Below are 20,277 nucleotides of genomic sequence, written 5' to 3' on the forward strand. Positions count from 1 at the left end.
TATTATTAGCTTGCTTTTATGGAGAAAGAAAAAACCAACTACTAAATGACAAGATATATACTCACTAAGTCAACAATTATTAATTTGATTGAGCACACAATGTACTAGGCTAATAATTGGTTTACTCACTTTTTTATCTTATCTATTGGATATCAATTTATTCTCATTTAATTGACAAGATGTAAGCCCTCAAATTAAACCATTATTAGCTTACGTTTTTGGAGAGAGAAAAAACCAACTACTAAATGACAAGATATATACTCACTAAGTCAACAATTATTAACTACGTCACATCCGATTAGTGTAGTATTTGATTCAGCGCACCATGTACTACGCTAATAATTGGTTTACTCACTTTTTATCTTATCTATTGGATATCAATTAATTCTCATTTAATTGACAAGATGTAAACCCTCAAAGTCAACCATTATTAGCTTACTTTTTTGGAGAAAGAAAAAAGCAACTACTAAATGACAAGATATATACTCACTAAGTCAACAATTATTAACTGTCACATCCGATTGCAGTATTTGATTGAGCACACCATGTACTATACTAATAATTGGCTTATTCACTTTTTATCTTATCTATTGGATATCAATTTATTCTCATTTAATTGACAAGATGTAAACCCTCAAAGTCAACCATTATTAGCTTACTCTTTTGGAGAAAGAAAAAACCTACTAAATGACAAGATATATACTCACTAAGTCAATAATTATTAACTACATCACGTTTGATGAGTGTAGTTTTTTATTGAGCACGCCATGTACTAGGCTAATAATTGGTTTACTCACTTTTTATCTTATCTATTGGATATCAATTTATTCTCATTTAATTGACAAGATGTAAACCCTCAAAGTCAACCACTATTAGCTTACTTTTTTGGAGAAAGAGAAAACCAACTACTAAATGACAAGATATATACTCACTAAGTCAACAATTATTAGCTTACTTTTTTGTAGAAAGAAAAAACCAACTACTTTTCATTAAAATGAATTTTTTTTACATATGTCAATATTCATCACATGTAGTTGGATATTTAAAAACTAAAACATGTATGTTAAACCAAGTACATATTACAACATTTCCAAGTCTATAGGAAATCAAAACAGTAACCACAATGAAGCATGTAGATTAACAGGTATTATTATTGTCCTTTGGAAAAAAGAGACATTGGTCCTCTATCAATGAGGACTTCCTCCTTGTATTCTTCATAGTATATGAATCCTTCGTGATTCTAAATACCTTTCTTTGAGAGTTTTTCCAATTTAGAGTTTGATTTCCTATAAATATGATAGACAAAAATTTCCCTGAAAGATGAAGCCAATGCCTTTGTCCTCTATTTCCAAAAGAGCAATGAAGGGACTTCAAGATTGGCTTTTTTCATTAGCCCAAACTATAGTGACCCTTGAGTCTTCAAACACAGTCAATGATTCAATCTATTGTAGGTTTGTGAAGTATAATGTATCCCATAATGTTAGTGACTCAACCCATGAATTTGACCCTTGTCCACAATCCATAAAAGCTTATAATGATGTCGATCTAACAAAAATAATAATCCACCGCAACTCTAATAATCTGCAACTCTCTGAGGAGTACCTGGGTCATCCATCTGTGAAATTGATACCATTGGGAATACTTCTGCTTCTAGTGGGTATTAGTGGAAACTTCTACCACCATTATTTGTTGTCAAAGCTTCGCAAGGATGGAGAAAAGTTATCATGTGTTAGTCAAGGAAGGTTATTTGGATATGTGGTTCATCTCCATTATTTTTGAGTTTATTGAAATCCTAGGTGTAGCCTTCATTTGCCAAACTTCGTTTGCTTTATCTCTAATTGATGTGATATTCTTCTAGTTCGTTGGTGAAGCATATCAACCAAATCATGTTATATGAAAAAGTTTGAGGACTTCTCTAGTCACAAAAACCCTGTGATTCCTTTCCTCATATGACACTGCCATTGAGGTGTTATTTAATTTTTTTTTCCTTTGTTTTTTTAATTAAAATTAACTGGAATTAAGTGTTTGAATGACATTGCAATTTTTTGTTCTTTAAAATGCATTTTTGAATGTATAAATAGATTTTAACGCCTTAAAAAATATTTAGAGCATCTAAATGGAGTAGTATAATTGTTAAAAAGTTTTATTTTTTTTCACTAAAATTATCATTGGGGCACTCAATTCCGCATATTATAGATTCCAAGAAATCCCCTGATTTCAACCAAAATCGACCCTAAAATATCACCTAAAATATTTAAAAAAAATCTAATGGTTAAAATATACACACTTAAATTATATAGTATATAGAACTCAAATTTATAATTTTAACAAGTCTCTAGTAACTTTTAAATAAAATTAACCTAAAAATATACCAAAATCATAAAAATTGTTCGGCCAAGAAGTAACTCCACAATGCGAATTGTGTTTTTGCATTAAGATTGCTCATGGATATATGCATGGAGGGAGAGACTCTTGGGCTTCACCTCCCATTGTCCCTAATCTTTCTAACTTTTCTCTTCCAAGCGCTTTGGTGAAGATGTCTACAATCTGCTCATTTGTGGAACAATGGCATAGATGGATTGTCTTGGCCTCAACATGATGTCGAATCAAATGGTATTTTGTATTGATATGTTTCGTTTGATCATGGAACTTTGGGCTCTTGACCAACTTTATTGCAGAAGTGTTGTCAATCATGAGTGGAGTTGAAAGCACTTGTTTCACCTGAAAATATTCGAGAAATTTCCCGAGCCACACAATTTCCTTTGTTGCTCCAGCTGCTACCACATATTCTTCCTTTGCATGATCTCCAGGAGACATCTCTTGATCCAAAACTCATAGCATAACCTGAAGTAGATACCCCAACTTATTTACCTCCATCGAAGTCTGAATCAGAGCATCCAATCAAGTTGAAGTCGCCCACCTATGTATACTTGAGTCCAAAGTCTTAAGTTTCGTTCAAGTACTTTAGAACTCTTTTTGCGGTAGACCAATGTCCCTCACAAGGATTTTGCATAAACCTGGAGAAGATTCTAATAGAAAATGAAATGGTTGGTCTAGTAGTAGTTAGGTGGTTGAGACTTTCTACAAGTTGTCTGTACTTTGTTGCATCCTCAAATTATTTTCCTTCAATGGATGTGAGCTTCAAGTTTTGTTCCATTGGAGTAGTCAAAGGATTGCACTCAACCATTCCAAACATGTTCAACATATCTCCAATGTACTTCTTCTAAGAGAGGAATATAAAATTCGGATGTTGAGTTACTTCAATACCAAGATAATAGTGAACATAGCCCAAGTCAGTCATTTCAAAACCTTTCCTCAATTCCTTCTTTATGGATGCAATCTAGCTCTCATTGTTCCCTGTCATCAAAAGATCATCTACATACACCACAAGATATACAACTGTTTTTCCAACTTTCTTGACAAACAAAGTTGCATCATCAAGATCGTAATGTTTGAAGTTGAGTTTTAGAATATGCTTAGTTAGCTTTTCATACCAGGCTCGTGATGCTTTCTTGAGGCCATACAAGGATTTCACAAGCTTGCATACCTTTTGTTCTTAGCCCTTCACAACAAATCCTTCTGGCTGGGAAACAAAAACATTATCTTTTAGATCCCCATTCAAGGAAGCATATTTTACATCCATTTTATGGGTTTTCCAACTCTTCTGCACTGCCAAGGAAAAGAGTGTCTGGATGGTAGTCCACTTTGCAGTGGGGGAAAAATTGTCCTCATAGGCGACCCCTTCTTTCTATGCAAAACCATTTTCCACGAGCCTAGATTTGTGCTTGCCAAGTGAGCCATCAACTCTATACTTGTTCTTGTAGACCCACTTGCAACCAATTGGTTTGGTTCTCAATGGAATATCAACTAGCTTCCAAGTGCCATTCTTTATCAAGACATCATATTCTTTCTGCATCGCTTCTTTCCATTCATCATGAGAAGTTGTTTCTTTGAAAGAATTTGGTTCAAAATATGAAGAAAAATTCAGTTCACAAAAATAATAAATATCCCTATCAACAGATGAATCAGAATCATCTACATCACCTCCATTTTTCCTAGTTCAATTTCTTGTTCTTGTCTTTCCAACCTCATCAGGATGAACACTTTTAAGTGTCTTTGTCGACCATTTTGGAGGACCTTTATAAGATGGCCCAGGTTGCTTATTTGAATGAGTTGGAGATGAATCAAGATTGAGTCTCTCAATTTTGTCAATCACATAACTCAAAGTGTCATCAGTGGCTGGAACTTCATGTGGGGGAGAGAGTGCTTCAGAAGAAGATTCCACAAATTGATCTAGTATAGGAATCCCCCTTTTAGGTGTGGAACCTGATTATCAAATTCTTGAAATGAATTCACACGTTTGAATCTATCCAAGTGATCAAGTTGTCGCTCAACAACATTGTCAGCTTTGGAAGATTCAAGAAAGATCACATCTCTAGATACAACAAACTTCTTATTAACATCATCATAGAGATAATATGCTTTGGAGGTATTTGAATAACCCAAGAAGATACAATTATGACTCCTTGCACCAAGTTTGTTTATTTTTTCCTTTGGTATCAAGGCATAATAGGTGAAACCAAAGACCCTGAGATGTTTTACCGAAGGAATGTGTCCATACCACATTTCATAAGGAGTCTTGTTTCTAATAACATTAGATGGACACATATTCTTTACATATATAGCACATAGAACTGCATCAGCCCAAGACATCAATTTTACATTCTTGAAAAGCATCATGGAACGTACCATATTTAAGATTGTCATGTTCATTCTTTCAACTACTCTGTTATGTTGGGGATTATAAAGCACAATTGTTTGATGTTTGATCCCTTTCTAGTGAAAATAATTTTCAAATTCATTTGAAGTGTATTCTTTTCCATTATCAGTGCGAATATAGCCAATATGATATTGTGCATCATTTTCAATCCATGCATGAAAGTTCTTGAATGTTTGAAAAGCATCAGATTTGTTCTTCAATCAATAAACCCAATACATTATGGTCTAGTCATTAATAAATATCATCATATATTTATTTTCATTTATAGAAGGAACAAGAATTGGCCACATAAGTCTAAATGAATAAGTTCAAGTTTTCTATGTGATCTAGAATGTAAATCATGAAAAGACCGTTTGTTGTGCTTTCCTAACATACAAACATCACATTGCTTAAGTTTCCTAGGAATTGTAGGCAAACTAGTAACACCACTTTTCTTCAACATACGAAGGTTGTCATAATTCAAGTGTCCAAATCTAGCATGACATAAAAGACTTGATGGAAATGTACCTTCATCATAATGATAATTGAATGAGAATTTTTTGTGCACGAGCAAGGTACCTTGCAGCTTCAGGAGTCTTTCTTCTTCTATCCCCGTTATGACAAGTGAGTGATCTGATGCATTTTTGATCTCAACCTTGCCATCAAACATATGAATGGAGTGTCATTACTGGCGGATCTGGACCAAAGACAACAAGTTTCTCCTCAGCTCCGAGAGATATAAAACATCATGCAAAAGAAAATCTGGAAGACCATGCAGTTTGAGCCTGATTGTGCCAAGCCCTGACGACTTGAGTTTTGATTTGTCTGCAAAGTATATTGCTCCATCAACACTGTTAGTAAATTCTTCAAAAAAATATCTTCTAAAATTCATCTGGCAAGTTTCTCCTTAATCAAACAACCAATCATTTTTCCAAGAAGTAAGTGAAGCATTAAACAAGACTTTAGTTACTCCAATATTACAATGTTCCACAACATAGTGAGCGGATTCAGATATTTTACCTTTCCCTTTGTGTTATAGACATTTTTGTGCCTCGCGACATGGAGCATGAAATGTCAATAATTACAGGGATCCTCAGTCCCTAAACATGTTGTTCTTACCCCTAGAAGAACAAGGTCAGCAAACCACAGCACTTCCCATCAGTTCTCCACCTGAAAACACTTAAAAACAGGCTATTTTTGGATCATGTCAGCTGCTCCACTGAGCAACTGCGCTAAATGTCAACTGCTCCTCCTTGTACCTGCGCTGAAAGTCAACTCCAATGAAGGCTACCTGCGCTGGGCGAGATTGGCCAAGTGGCACAGTCATTCTGCAAGGTGTCAATTGCCTAGGAAGCTTCCAAACTGACACTTGGTTCAAGGGATTCGCCCTGTGATGAGTAAGAGGTACTTGATCTCCATGTGTAAGCAAGGATCTCCAAGTGGACTCAAGAACTGAAGTTTAACTGAAGAGGGAGAGGACACAAGGCAGCTTTATGTCAGTCTCAAGCTGACTCATCCTCTCTTCTTCTCTCCTATATATAGAGCTCTCTCATGAGGTCTAAGGAGGCTGGAATTTTGTGCAAAGCAAGGAAGTGTTGTTGGTTTACAGTTAGAGCTATTGGGTGATTGCTTTTATAGAGGTGAAGAGGAGATTTCTTGCTGCTGGGGAGGTGCTGCTGGATTGGAGCCATTGATGGTTGTAACCTTCTCAGAACCCTTTTACTTCTATCAATAAAGCTTTGAATGTTCTCCTATATACTTGTATTGCATTGATGTATTGTATTTACTTGTATATCTGATTCACTCTAATCCATGCATCAGTTATGAGTACATGTTTCTTGTAGTTTTCCTTCTCTTGTTTGTGCAGGTTCTCTGTGTAGCTGGGCCGGCGAAGGGAGCAAGGAGCTGGGAATAAGAGACAAAGAGAGGAGATAGGATCGACAAAAGCGAAAGACATCGGTTGGTCAATCTTTTCTTCCTTCTCTGTACTTTCATAAAGGAAAATATCAAAGCTTTACTTTCAGTTGTTGCTAAGGACTGTCACCCTTAGAGTAGGGATAGGGTCATCCGAGTCGGATACTTTTCCCCACAACAAACTGGCGACTCCACTGGGGAGCCTAGTATCTTGTTGGTGTTTGTAGTATCTTTGCTATTCATTTCCTGAACCAAAGAGTACCAAATCGAAAAGCTTTTGACTATATCAAAAGCGAAGTAGAGGGGCTGCTACTCTTGCTCATTTACTGAGCAGATTCATGATTTGAAGAGCAGATCTACAAAAGAATCTTGTACTCTTTGTGATAGCTTTTTATCCTCTTGATCATCCCTTAGCTTGTACTTGACCTATAGCTTTTTATTTCAGCAAAAACAGTGCATTCTTGAGCTTTTTATGACCCGGAAATCCTTGTAAACGCAACTCTCGTGTCTCAGTGCAGGCTGTCCACAGGCAGTCTGCATTTCAGCGCAGGTACTCCCTTCGGGAACTGCGCTGAGAGTCAATTTGACAGACCAGAGCCTGCGCTGATCCAGTTAGGCTATGTCTTCCTGAGGTTTCCCACTGTGTCTTAGCCCTGTTTTCACTGTTATTTTGCTGCTGATTGCTTGTCATTGTACTTGCTGTAAACCAACTTTCCTTGACATTATTCCGCCTCAGTTGTGTGATGAAACTGTGATTGTTCTTTCAGTATTTCTTGCTTCAGTTACAGTTTCCCATTGTGAAAAGCGAACCAATATAGTTGTGGCCTCTTAGATCCTGAACTGTAAAAGTGTCTGTGTGATCTTAAGAGCTAGTTTTATTACTGTTCATGGCTGTTTGAGTTTGTTTGTTTTTCATTTTGTGGTTTGAATCTAAACATTTCCAGTGTCTAAACAAGTCGATCTTAAGGTGTCTTTTGATTTTGGACAAGCTTGTTTACTTCCGCTTTAAATTAGATTCAAAGTTATACAACAGTTTCCTTTCTGTCTTACATCAACATTAAGGAAAAAGAAAAGAAATATCTGCATTGTGCATTTTGCATTTGACTGTGTGCTTGACGATTTAGGAAAATTTGCATTTTAGTGTGTGTTCTATGATCTGTGCGAAAAGTTGTGTCTTTCTTTTCCCTCAGTAGATTAAGGTTTTCAAAGTTGAAAGATTGAAAAGTTTTGCTTCTCATCTTAGATTGCATTTAGGAAGTTGTATATATACATCTCGTGGTGATCCTTAAAGGCAAACTGCTAAGCAAGATCAACATTAAAATAAACCCAATTTACATAACAACGCTTTGTAACATAACGCAAACATCTAGAGGTCTAGGTAGAGACGTGTTCCGGCGTCGTTAAACATAGTGACTGTCGATCTCTACGAAGGTGGGTGATTCCTCCTGAGAGTCGGTGGCACTAATACGGACTTGTGCTCCCGCGTACTGTCGCGTATATTGGGAGACCCCTATAGGCATTTATCCTTTATCCTTAGGAAGCCGTGTCGGCCGCCCTACTGATCGCGATGCAGTGAACACAGCATTCACGAAGATCGACCACCCGTACCGTAAAACGTATTCTGTGGTTTCGCGAAAGGTTTGGCACACCCTCTGCCTAGATCTCCAGAGCAGTTTCTTTTGGCCTTTTTCAAACTCTATAACTGAAAAAGTCCAACCGAGCATTTGTCACTTCGGGCTCGTTAATACATCGAAGGCGACTAGAGTCATCTTTAGCTTTTTCTCGACTCTTAAAACATGAAAAAGCAAGTTTGTGTCTAAAAGCGTCGTTAATAAAATTTATTTTAAGCGGAACATAATCACCTGTTATTCCCACGTTGATCTTTCAGTTGAAAAGTATGGAGCCCACCAACCAAGGAAGCAACCTTGGCGGAAGTCCAAATCCCTTCTCCTCTTGGGGAGATGTTGGTGCGCCTCATATGGCAACATTGTCACTTCCAGGATTGACAATCGGCCTCCCTGTATGGCTCTTTTCAACTAATGTAGTCCAGATCGCCACTAATCCTGAGCAGTCGAATCAACAGTCAGAACAATCTAGAACTACCCACCAGCCTTCCACTTCTTATGATACTTCCTCTGATCCTTCATCTTCGCGAGGTAGAGCTGGCAAAAGTCAGCCTCCCAAGGAGAAGAAGGAAAAGAAGAAGAGAGAAAAGAAGCAGAAGGAGCCTATGGCGAAGGCGACTGGGGGCAAGCAGGAGAAATCTGACAAAAACCCACACACTGCACCGACCGGGCCTAAATCGCCATGTGTCATTTGCAAAGGGACCCACTTCCATCGTGATTGTCCTTGTATTCCCCGGATACTAAGGGAATGGTCCCCAAGGTTGCACAATCTGGTAGCATCAACCTCTGATAGTCATGTTGATTGCAGTCCGTCAACTAGCGAGAGTGAAGGACGAAGAGGGAGACCAAGATCGCCCTGTGTATTGTGTGAAGGCAAGCATGCCATCCACAAATGTCCATTCTTAGATGAGGCAAAGAGAGTTTTGGAAGATCGTTCGGTTTCACCGTTACGACTTCCTCCTGGATACCAAAAACTCGCGCCTAATCCCTTGATAGTTGAAGATCCAGCTGACCCGCCCAAGTGGTCCGCTGAAGTGTCGGTCATTGAGAATGAATCTACTGAATCCAGACCAGACGAAAGTCTAAAGGTCGAAACGGCAGTTGACCCGGTTCTTCCTTCAGAGGTTTCATCGTCCAATGACTCTGTCATTGAAGGCCCATCTTCAAATGACACCGTCGCCGAAGAGTCATCTTCATGCGACACCCTCACTGAAGAGAATAAGGATGACACCATCCAGGTTCTTTTCATTAGCACCGACTCTGATGAGTGTCAGGGCAATGCGCCCATTCCTTTATCACAGGAAGGAACATCATCAGGGTCATACGCGGCCGTATATTCGGTCCCACCACCAAGCAACCTGGTTGTATCCTTTGATTGGAATCAACTAGGCAGACCCCGATTACCAGCCAGTATACCATTCAGAATCATTGTCCAGATCTATAGAATGATTATGGCTGGTACTATCATTGATGAAGGGGCGTCTGTGAGTATCCTTTCCTCTATTGCTTGGAAAGCACTGGGTTCCCCGGCGCTTTTACCTGAGTTAAGAAATCTCTCAGGTTTTGATAAAGGAACCAGTCGACCATTAGGAATCCTCCCCAATGTACCTGTTACATTGAAAGGGAAGACCGTTAATATGAACGTGTTGGTCGTCCAAGGACCCTTGGATTATAACCTACTCCTTGGACGCGACTATATTTATTGCATGGGAGCGATAGTCTCCTCACTCTTTAGAGTAATGTGTTTTCCACACGAAGGAAGGATGGTCAAGCTCGTAGACCAACTTTCGTTTCCGGGATCTCGCATCGCAAATAGTCAAATACCAATCCTAAATGGTCTGTTCACTCAAGATACGCCTCCACCCCCAGTCCTCCTTCCTGATGAGTGCGAGTGATTCGGAAAGAAATACTAGGACCCAGGGGGCATGCACCCTGGTTTGCTTCGGGCAGAAGAAACACTGGGTATAAGGTAGAATTTCCGCAGAAGAATATGACTAGTCCGTACCCCGTCCGAAAGAAGGAAGAGGGGTTGTTCTGGAATAATATTCTTTTGTCAAAGTTATGAGAGTGAGATAATTAGCTTCTCTCTCCCCTTGTCTGGATAATCAAGATACCGAGGAAGGGGACCATTTGCGGTAGCAAGTAGTAACCATCTTTGAAGACAAGCCTCACCCATTAAAACATATGTTTTGAAGGATAAGTAGGGGCAGCCTCCAAAGAAAGAGATTCTATTGCTGCAACGGGTGGTCGCCATCTTTAGTAACCTGATGATAGACATCGCCGAAGAAAGAGATTGATTTGCGGCAGCAAATAGAACCCTCTTCGGATAATAAGAAAGAAGCAAGTCTCCCTCAATAATACCAATGTTTTGTCTTTGAGTAGTGTTCTTCTCTTGTCACAAATAGCTGTTCGTTAAAAGTTGGGCCGACGGGAAGCCTGAGTACCGCATAAGACCCCTTAAAATAACGAGAAGACTAGTATCGTTAACATTAGATTGGCAAGATGACAAGTAGCTGTGAACACCCAAAGAAAAGCAGAGGTAGGGGAGAGGAGGGGCAGCCTCGAAATTCTATCCTATGTCTGGGGGCATGCAAACTTTTGGAATGTAAGCAAGGGACGACTATTTATTTTTTAAATTTTTAGGTCCTCCCTTTAAACCTGTAGGTCTAACCCTTTAAACTCGTAGGATTAGCCGTTTCCGACCTTGCATGAAGAAAGCCTGTGGGGCAAAGGTAAAAACTTGCCAAAATTGGAGCATAGCTTCGTGAGATAAAGCTCCTTAAAAAATAGCTATCTCACAGGAGGTGTTCTTATTATGACTGGTATATCGAGCAGTTTTAGCACATAGTTCATGCTCGTTAAAAAATAAATGCAAGATCCGAGCAGTTTTAGCACATAGTTCATGCTCGTTAAAAAATAAACATAAGTTATGAGCAGGCTTTCCTTTAGAGTTCAAGCTCATTCAGAAAAAATGAACCGGTAAATAACCTTTTGAGATCGTAAATTCATCAGCCATAAAAGCCTTGGTCGTGTTTGTGCACCGTCACCTCCACTGTTCATTTGGCCGATCATTCACCTCCATTTGTGTGTTTACCTCTTTTGAGAAACAGCTGCGAAGAGTGATTTCACCTAGCCATCCTTGTGACACTGCCGTGATTGGAAAATTCCAACCTGTACCTGGAATCTGCTGCTATCCCTGTTTATCACTCGTTCCTCAAAAGACGAGTCTTCTTTGAGCTCTTTTCACTGACTCGTAAAATATGAAAAGTTTGCCGAGTTTTGGCATTCCAGCTCGTTAAACGACCGGAAGAGCTATCCCTCCTCTAGATTTTAATCTTTTTGGACCTGAGGGATTATTGCACAAAAAGATCGAGCGCTTGTCTTGTTCGGCTCGTTAAAAGTACCGAACACCCATCCCTTCTGTATTGTTTTATACTTTTTCGGACTTAAGGGATTAGCTGGCGAAAAAGGAATTATGGAGTTAACTTTTTGTACCTTTTCAGACTCTCTAAAAATGAAAAGGACCGAGTTATCCTTGTCGTTAGGCTCGTTAAATTCATTAAATAGCGACAAACTTGTCTTTAGACGAGAACGAGTTTCCCTATCGCTAGGCTCGTTAAAACATAGCGATGGGCTTGCCCGAAGGGCAGGTTATAGAACAAGCATATGTTATCCTCCTCAAGCTTGACAAAAATAAAGAGGTACTGGTCAGAAATGACTGGGGAAAAATTGGGAGAACATCAAAGTTTAATGGTAGCAAGTCACTCTTGAACATGACACTTTTCCTCCGTACCACATCGGGTTGGGTTGTTTCATTCACCGGTCTCATCACCATGGTCCTCGCCAAACCATCCACATTCGGGGTAATGCTACCGATCCATCGCATCAGTGTCGTTATATGTTCAAGAGGGGTCATTCTGAAAGTGTCAACCGTGTCCCATCCACTGCCATACATTATCCTTCATCCATTCATGATCGCCACCCTGAATCATATGTCACAGTTTGTTTTCACCTCCACTAAAATCATTAGCTCCGTTCCGTGTCATTGATGTGGGATTCATTAAGGCCCTCCTTTGACGGATCGCTTCTTGTCGACTTCAGCTCATTATCCAAGAAGTTGATCTAGGAACACCCCCATCAGTACTTTGAAGCTTGCATGCCTCAATGGCAAGTTTCTCACTTCCGGCGACAGGTATACATGAATGACCTTCGACCAGAAGATTTTGCGTGGCGTTCGACGCCAAGTCCTTTATTCACGCCACGTGAATTGTACTGCAGTACCTTGAGGGTCATTATCATTATCGGTGATTCCTCTCACGCTTGTTAATGGTTTTCATTATTGGCCGGTAATCGAGCGATGTCTTTCCATGTTCGACTTCAGCGCAATTCTGACATGGATCGACTTGTACTTAGAGTGAAGATCGAACGAGTTTGAAGACCCCGGATCTAGTTTCATCCATCCGGGCTGCGATATATATTCAGGAAGTATAAAAGCATTTGTCATGTACATCATTGCAGCAGATGATCATCCTATTCAAAGGATGATAATTTCAGCAGAAAATTATCAGTCTACCATCAGACGATCGTCTATTCTATGTACCAAAATGTATTTATAAAGCTGAGCATGGGAATGCCCGCCTCAGCTAGATCATGAAAACAGAATGAAAAAGAATGTATTGTATTGTATTGTATTACAGGGCGCCTCCTCAGCACTGGAATGAACTTCGGACCCTCTAGATAAAGCATTTCACCCGATAAACGGCCTCATACTTTAGGGGGCAACTGTTATAGACATTTTTGTGCCTCGCGACATGGAGCATGAAATGTCAATAATTACAGGGATCCTCAGTCCCTAAACATGTTGTTCTTACCCCTAGAAGAACAAGGTCAGCAAACCACAACACTTCCCATCAGTTCTCCACCTGAAAACACTTAAAAACAGGCTATTTTTGGATCATGTCAGCTGCTCCACTTAGCAACTGCGCTGAATGTCAACTGCTCCTCCTTGTACCTGCGCTGAAAGTCAACTCCAATGAAGGCTACCTGCGCTGGGCGAGATTGGCCAAGTGGCATAGTCATTCTGCAAGGTGTCAATTGCCCAGGAAGCTTCCAAACTGACACTTGGTTCAAGGGATTCACCCTGTGATGAGTAAGAGGTACTTGATCTCCATGTGTAAGCAAGGATCTCCAAGTGGACTCAAGAACTGAAGTTTAACTGAAGAGGGAGAGGACACAAGGCAGCTTTATGTCAGTCTCAAGCTGACTCATCCTCTCTTCTTCTCTCCTATATATAGAGCTCTCTCATGAGGTCTAAGGAGGCTGGAATTTTGTGCAAAGCAAGGAAGTGTTGTTGGTTTACAGTTAGAGCTATTGGGTGATTGCTTTTATAGAGGTGAAGAGGAGATTTCTTGCTGCTGGGGAGGTGCTGCTGGATTGGAGCCATTGATGGTTGTAACCTTCTCATAACCCTTTTACTTCTATCAATAAAGCTTTGAATGTTCTCCTATATACTTGTATTGCATTGATGTATTGTATTTACTTGTATATCTGATTCACTCTAATCCATGCATCAGTTATGAGTACATGTTTCTTGTAGTTTTCCTTCTCTTGTTTGTGCAGGTTCTCTGTGTAGCTGGGCCGGCGAAGGGAGCAAGGAGCTGGGAATAAGAGACAAAGAGAGGAGATAGGATCGACAAAAGTGAAAGACATCGGTTGGTCAATCTTTTCTTCCTTCTCTGTACTTTCATAAAGGAAAATATCAAAGCTTTACTTTCAGTTGTTGCTAAGGACTGTCACCCTTAGAGTAGGGATAGGGTCATCCGAGTCGGATACTTTTCCCCACAACACTTTGTTATTGGTTTTAACTTTGGATTCATTTATTTCTTGCTCAATTCTGTCCCAAGGAAACTTACATGTGGATGCATCATGTCCATATCTATTGCAACGTATGCAATGAATATTAGACATTTCTCCTTGGAATTGTCTACCCCCCATGCCTCTAAAATTATTCCTTATTCTTCCTCTTCGACCACCTCTTCCTCTAGAAGAATCTTGTGCATGATTCTTCTCTTTTTGTGCAAGGCACACAATGTTTTCAGAACACTGAGGAGTTGCCTTCTTTTCCAAAGCCTTATCATTTTCAACAAACTTCTCCATCATAAAATTTGAACTAGACCCAAAAATAATTACAATACTTCTAGCAAAAACATTGATACTAATTGCTATGTCTTTACAAAATGGTATCAAGTGCAGGCTCTCCATATTCAAATACCATATATTATATGCCTAGTAACATAACCAACTAACATTATATTGCACATATTATACCATGTCATGCCATATATATGCACATCATAAGGAGAATTCAACACTTCATAAGAAGAAGTCAACGTAGAAATTATGGATCCAACATATTAAAAAGGCACCAGTCTTCGAGTTAATGCACATATAAGAAAAGGCATACTATATATAAACCTAATGGAATGCACCACCCAACACATATGAAATCAATTCTCCTTACAGCTTTTCATACCACTACCTACAACGTTGTTACCATCAGCAACAATATTAAATCATTTTTTAATGTTTAATATCACACATCAAATGAAGAGGATGCAAGCATGGGTATGACAACATAATGCTATTTTGATGTTTAATATCACACATCGAATGAAGAGGATGCAAGCGTGGGTATGACAAAATAATGCTATTTTGGAGTGGTGATTTTGGAGCGGAGGCCGAGAGGTATCCTTTATACTCGAAAGCATGAAATTAACTTCGAAAAAGACAAATTTTCGTTTCAAAACCTGATCACTTAGAGGAATAACGCAAATCGACTTTAAACCTCCTTTGGACTTTTAAAAGAAAGAGAAACGACCATAAGGTGGAGGAGTGGTATGCAGTCAACCTAACATAAATCAGTGTTCATAAGGCAACGTAGTATGATGGTAGACCACGTTATATAGTTTATATTATGGACTGATGTTGTATATTTTGTATACCAGCGTTCAACATATGCAACGAAGGGAGGTATAGTGGCACCACCAAGCGGGAGGACCAGAGTCGTGTGTACAGGTGATTCGGTATGATGTATGAACGCAATAGGGATCCACGAGTATTCAGGATGCAGCAACCAGAGGAGAGGACTAGTGGTATGGGGAGGAGGAGAGTCGATGGTATGACAAACAAACGTCAGGATTCGGGAGTATTAATTGTGTGGAAGCAGAGGCGTTAACCAAGCAACAGTTACGGTAACGCAATATTATGCAACACAATGATACCATCAAAATTGTCAATACACCAACAATCAAGATATATAACATACCATGAATACATTCACATCAAATATATGAACCAACGCACCAGTATTTGAACACAAAGATTCAAATTTGCAAACCATTGTTTCAACTCTTCGACTTCAAGGTTTTAACCATCTTACATCCCAGCATTCAACCAAACACACAAGAGATCAATTCAACGTACAAGGACAAGACACTAGCGGACAGAGGACAGACTGCAAAAAAAGGGAAAAAGGTGTCAGTTCTGCAAAATATGCAGAACATAGGAGAGAAGGAGTTTCAAGGGTAGAGGGACACTAAAAAAGGCTGTCTGTCAGGCCAAGAGGTAACTCCACAATGCGAATTATGTTTTTTCATTAAGATTGCTCATGGATATATACATGGAGGGAGAGATTTTTGGGCTTCACCTCTCAGTGTCTCTTCATATTCCTAATCTCCTTATTTTCTATTTACATTATTTACATAAATTTTATAATCCCAAAGATTAGGTGTCAAATAAAAAAACTTAGAAAAATTCCCCGATGGAGGTGGACAAAGGCTTGGAAAATGGGCATTGGGACTATGCCCTTCTCCCAAGTGGTGAACATGCCAGTTATTAATTATGGCTCACAGCGACGATACTCCTACTGTGCGAACTCTCCAGAAGTTGAGTTTTGGTAGTTAAAGGGTGTTATGGGTAATCATCCAATGTCCATAAGGTGATTTTAGGGTGTTAGGAGTGCAGTAAGGTTCACGATGGAGAACATGTAGGCTCACCTGGATGTTGGTTCAACTGGCGCAGCGCAGTGGTTGGTCATGTTGTTGAAGTCTAGATTCACTACAATTTTCAAATCAATATTTGGGACCCGAGCTCGACTTGGAGAGGCGGAATTATTCTCAATGTCAATCTAGGATGGGAAATAAGGTGAATTCTCATCAATTCTAAAAGTGGGTTTAAGCTGGATCGTTTCTTGTGCTTCGTGAAGGTAACCCCTCTACTTTGTCTTTGGCTCATTGGTTGGGTTCTTGCTTTTTCAATGGATGTTCTCTAGGTCATTTCCAGATGGAGTCTTGTGAACTGGAAAAGTGACCAGGAGAGTGGCATTGGTATTTCTCGCAATGGGGAGTTCGGGGGTCTGAGTCGGAGGGTTTCAACTACTCAATCCCTATATGCTGGCAATGTTTCTAGCTTGTGTCTACCTTCGCTTGAATTTTACCACCTTATTTGTTTTGGTCTAGCTCTCGTGTTCACCGTCTTCATTGTCTTGAGTCAGGGGTTGCTTATAACTCTCTTTCTCCCTCTATTCCCTCTCAGTTGTGTTGGAATGGGGTTAATTCCCTGTCGGTGGGGTATCTGGTAAATTGGGTATATGCATTGATCATTTGTAAGTTCGTTCATCCACTTACAGAAGGCATCCCTATCATAATTTTAACCTGGAGTAAGTCTACCTCTTACCGCTCTAGGGCTTCTCCTCATTGGGTGTGTAATGCTTCGAAGCTGGACAGGCTCCCTTGTAGTTTTGATAGGGGCTCTATCTTCTACTCTAAAAGAGCGTGTCGGGTCCTTTTGCACATCCCATTTGATAATCTTCATAGTCTGGTGGGCACGTTGCGCCATCGTGGGCGGCCACGCTGTGGGGGTGGCCACCATTTCCCTGCAAGTCGTCTGACTCTCAGTCAAAGCTCTTCTTCAGGTAATTTTGTAGGCACTGAACATGACGATGAGGTGTTTCATGCTCTGGTTCATTCTCCTAGCCGGGTTGACGCTCCAACTTCATTGGAGTCCATTGCAAAGAAACTTAGAGGAATTCAAGCAAATATGGACATCATTCGAGAACATCGATATGAGGATCGTAATGAGCTAGTTGCATATATGAATGATATTCAGTTTAGCCAGAACGAGATTCTAGAGCAGCTGGACAATCTTCGTAGGATCCACTGTCGTACTAATGAGCGTCTTTGCGGTCTGGAAGCTCAAGTTGAACACATTGACTTCCACATGCATGAACGTGTTGGTTTTAATGTTGTACCTCTTGTAGTTCCTCCCCATCCCCCTCCTTGATATGTTGTTGTCAGTATTTGTGCTATTTTTATCTCTCCTTTGTGACGTATGGCTCTTAAGCCTAGCTGAAATAATGCTTATAAGGATCAATCTTTAACATACTGAGGCCCTAACGCCAACAAGTCTGGTTGGAATGAGGCTCCGGGGTGGGGTGGGGTGCATAGAGACATATGTTATAATATTTGTTTTTGTGAAAATGTAACCAAAGAAATTTGATTGAAAAAAAACAAAACTTTGAAAAATTAAAATACCTCCTATCATTAAAATCCTCCGATTTACAAAAAAAATATTACTTCTTTAGATTAAATTTTTTCAATAAGTACTTATATATTACTATAATTACTGAATAATATAATGGAAAATTAGGCTGAAAACCCCTTTCTTGTGGTTTTTTGGGATCATATACCATTAATATTTATATATTTGACCCAAAATTTACATATTTGTAATTTGATATGAACATATGTCTTTAATATTTCTATATGTAGATGAAATTCGATATTGACACAATTATGTTTACCTAATTCTTTGATTTGCTAATTTTCAGTGCTACTACAATTTTTGGCAATAAGACACCTAGTGTTATAATGTAATGGAAAAACTAATGTTAAAAAACTATTATGCTTTGATTTTATATAATTTTGACGTGATATGATTATATGTATTTATGTTTACTTGTTGCATGTGGTCTTAACAAAATCCAAATCATAGATGGTAAAAAAAGATTCAGGAATTTCTATTGGTTTTTTTACTCACATGTGATGCGGGAGTATGAGAGCTTCTAAACCATTAATTTTTTGGAGGAAAAAATTCCAAAAACTAGTATTGACATTTTGGGAAAAATTTGTATTCTTCTATGTAAATATTATATTGAGTTGATTTATTCTGGAAAATCTATGTGAATGAGTTATGATTTTAGAAGTTGTTTGGATAGGTACTATTTTGTTAATATGTTAAAACTCAATCTTCCTTTTAAAGCATGAGAGATTCTAGGGATAGATTGAATGGTTTTAGGATAGAGAAAAATATGATTTATGGAGTGATTTTAGGATCTAGAAATGATGTTTCTAAATTCTATCTATTTTAAGCTTATGGGTAATAAAAAAGAGAATAAGTGTGAGAAAAAGGGAGGATGGCCAAATGAATGTAAAATCATACCATAGAGAGGAGGGAGAGGTTATGATTAGATGTATGTACATATTATCTTGATGGAACAAAGTTTTCATTATATGATTTTTTGTACATGATTGAGTAATTCCAATTTTAAATATGAATTCAGAATGAATGGTAGATAATAGAAATCTATCATATAAAAGAAGCAATTCCTATTATTGGATTTGAGGCAATTGAATGAGGGAAAAAATTGGTGTGTGCATATATATTTTGTGTGTTTATTTTATTATAGGATCAGAGAACCAGATCAAAATGTGAGTAAAGGTGTATGGTGTTGAGAAATCTGGAGGCTTAAGGATTAGGGTATATTCCTCTTCTTTGATAATTTCTTGTGAATTTTGTTGGCTTTTTCTTAATGTTTAGTATGTTCTTTTCATCAAACAATTACCAAACTCCAAGGCAAGGCGAAAACCCCTGAAGGTGGAAAACCCAGAAAAACTATCTTCTTATAAAATCAGATCAAAGTGAGAAATCCAAGACCCAAGACCATGACAGAATTTCAGTCCTTGAAGATGCCAAGCTAAGCCCTTCTCAATCACAGGATATAACATCATATTCAACCAAAGTAACTCTGTTGGGTCCCTAAAATACTAGTGATTACCCCATTACTATTGTAGTTGTATCCCTTATTAATATTGTTGTGCCCCTATTGTCCCCATATTGTTATTACTGTGCCCCATAGAATCCCTCTATTGTTATTTTTGTGGCTTTATATTATTATTGTTAGGTCGACTGGGTTATATTGTGACTCCTTAGACTCCTATATATAGAAAGGAGGTTTTGTCATTTGAATCATCCAAGAATTGTTCATTTATGTAATGTAAAGGAGGTTTCCCCCTCGAAGAGGCTGAATTCTAAGGCGTTGATTTATCTTTTCTATCTTTTTCTTGAGCTGGTTTCATAACATTTGGTATCAGAGCTTTGGATTCTATGGTTTCGCTGCTCCAAACAGGTCATCGTGGCATTTTCACTACAATTTTTTTTTTCTGCGACATTTCAGAAGCTAAAAAAAAACCCATTTGAGAAGAAATCGCACTGAATCTCGGGTACGAATTTCAGAGATTTTCGCGCTATATTTGTGGAGATATGATCTGAGGAAGTTGGTCCTTTTGCAGACTCCTGAATTACATTCCAAACAGGTGACCTGGGGAAAATTGTCATAACTTTCTCTCTGAGCAACAGATTGAAATTTCGTAAGAAGGTACAGAAAGAGGACGGACTATAGTTTCTTGTATATATTTTCAGAGCCAAAAGTCAAAACAGTGACTCGTGGCACGTCGTACAAGTTCGCTCTACTGAACTAGTCTATAATCAGGTCACTGTGGGAGATTTCGCATATCTCTTCCTTGGAGAATCCAATTTGGATCAAAGTGGTGGCATTGGAAAGAGGACATAGAGGGCTACTGCAGGTTGCAATTTTAGAACTAGATGATCCGAAAGTACAGAGATACATCAGAGGCAATATCA

Source organism: Pinus tabuliformis, chromosome 3_2 (genome assembly GCF_031772625.1).
Source record: "Pinus tabuliformis cultivar Carrire ecotype Pingquan chromosome 3_2, CPIR1, whole genome shotgun sequence".
In the NCBI taxonomy this organism is placed as follows: domain Eukaryota; kingdom Viridiplantae; phylum Streptophyta; class Pinopsida; order Pinales; family Pinaceae; genus Pinus; species Pinus tabuliformis.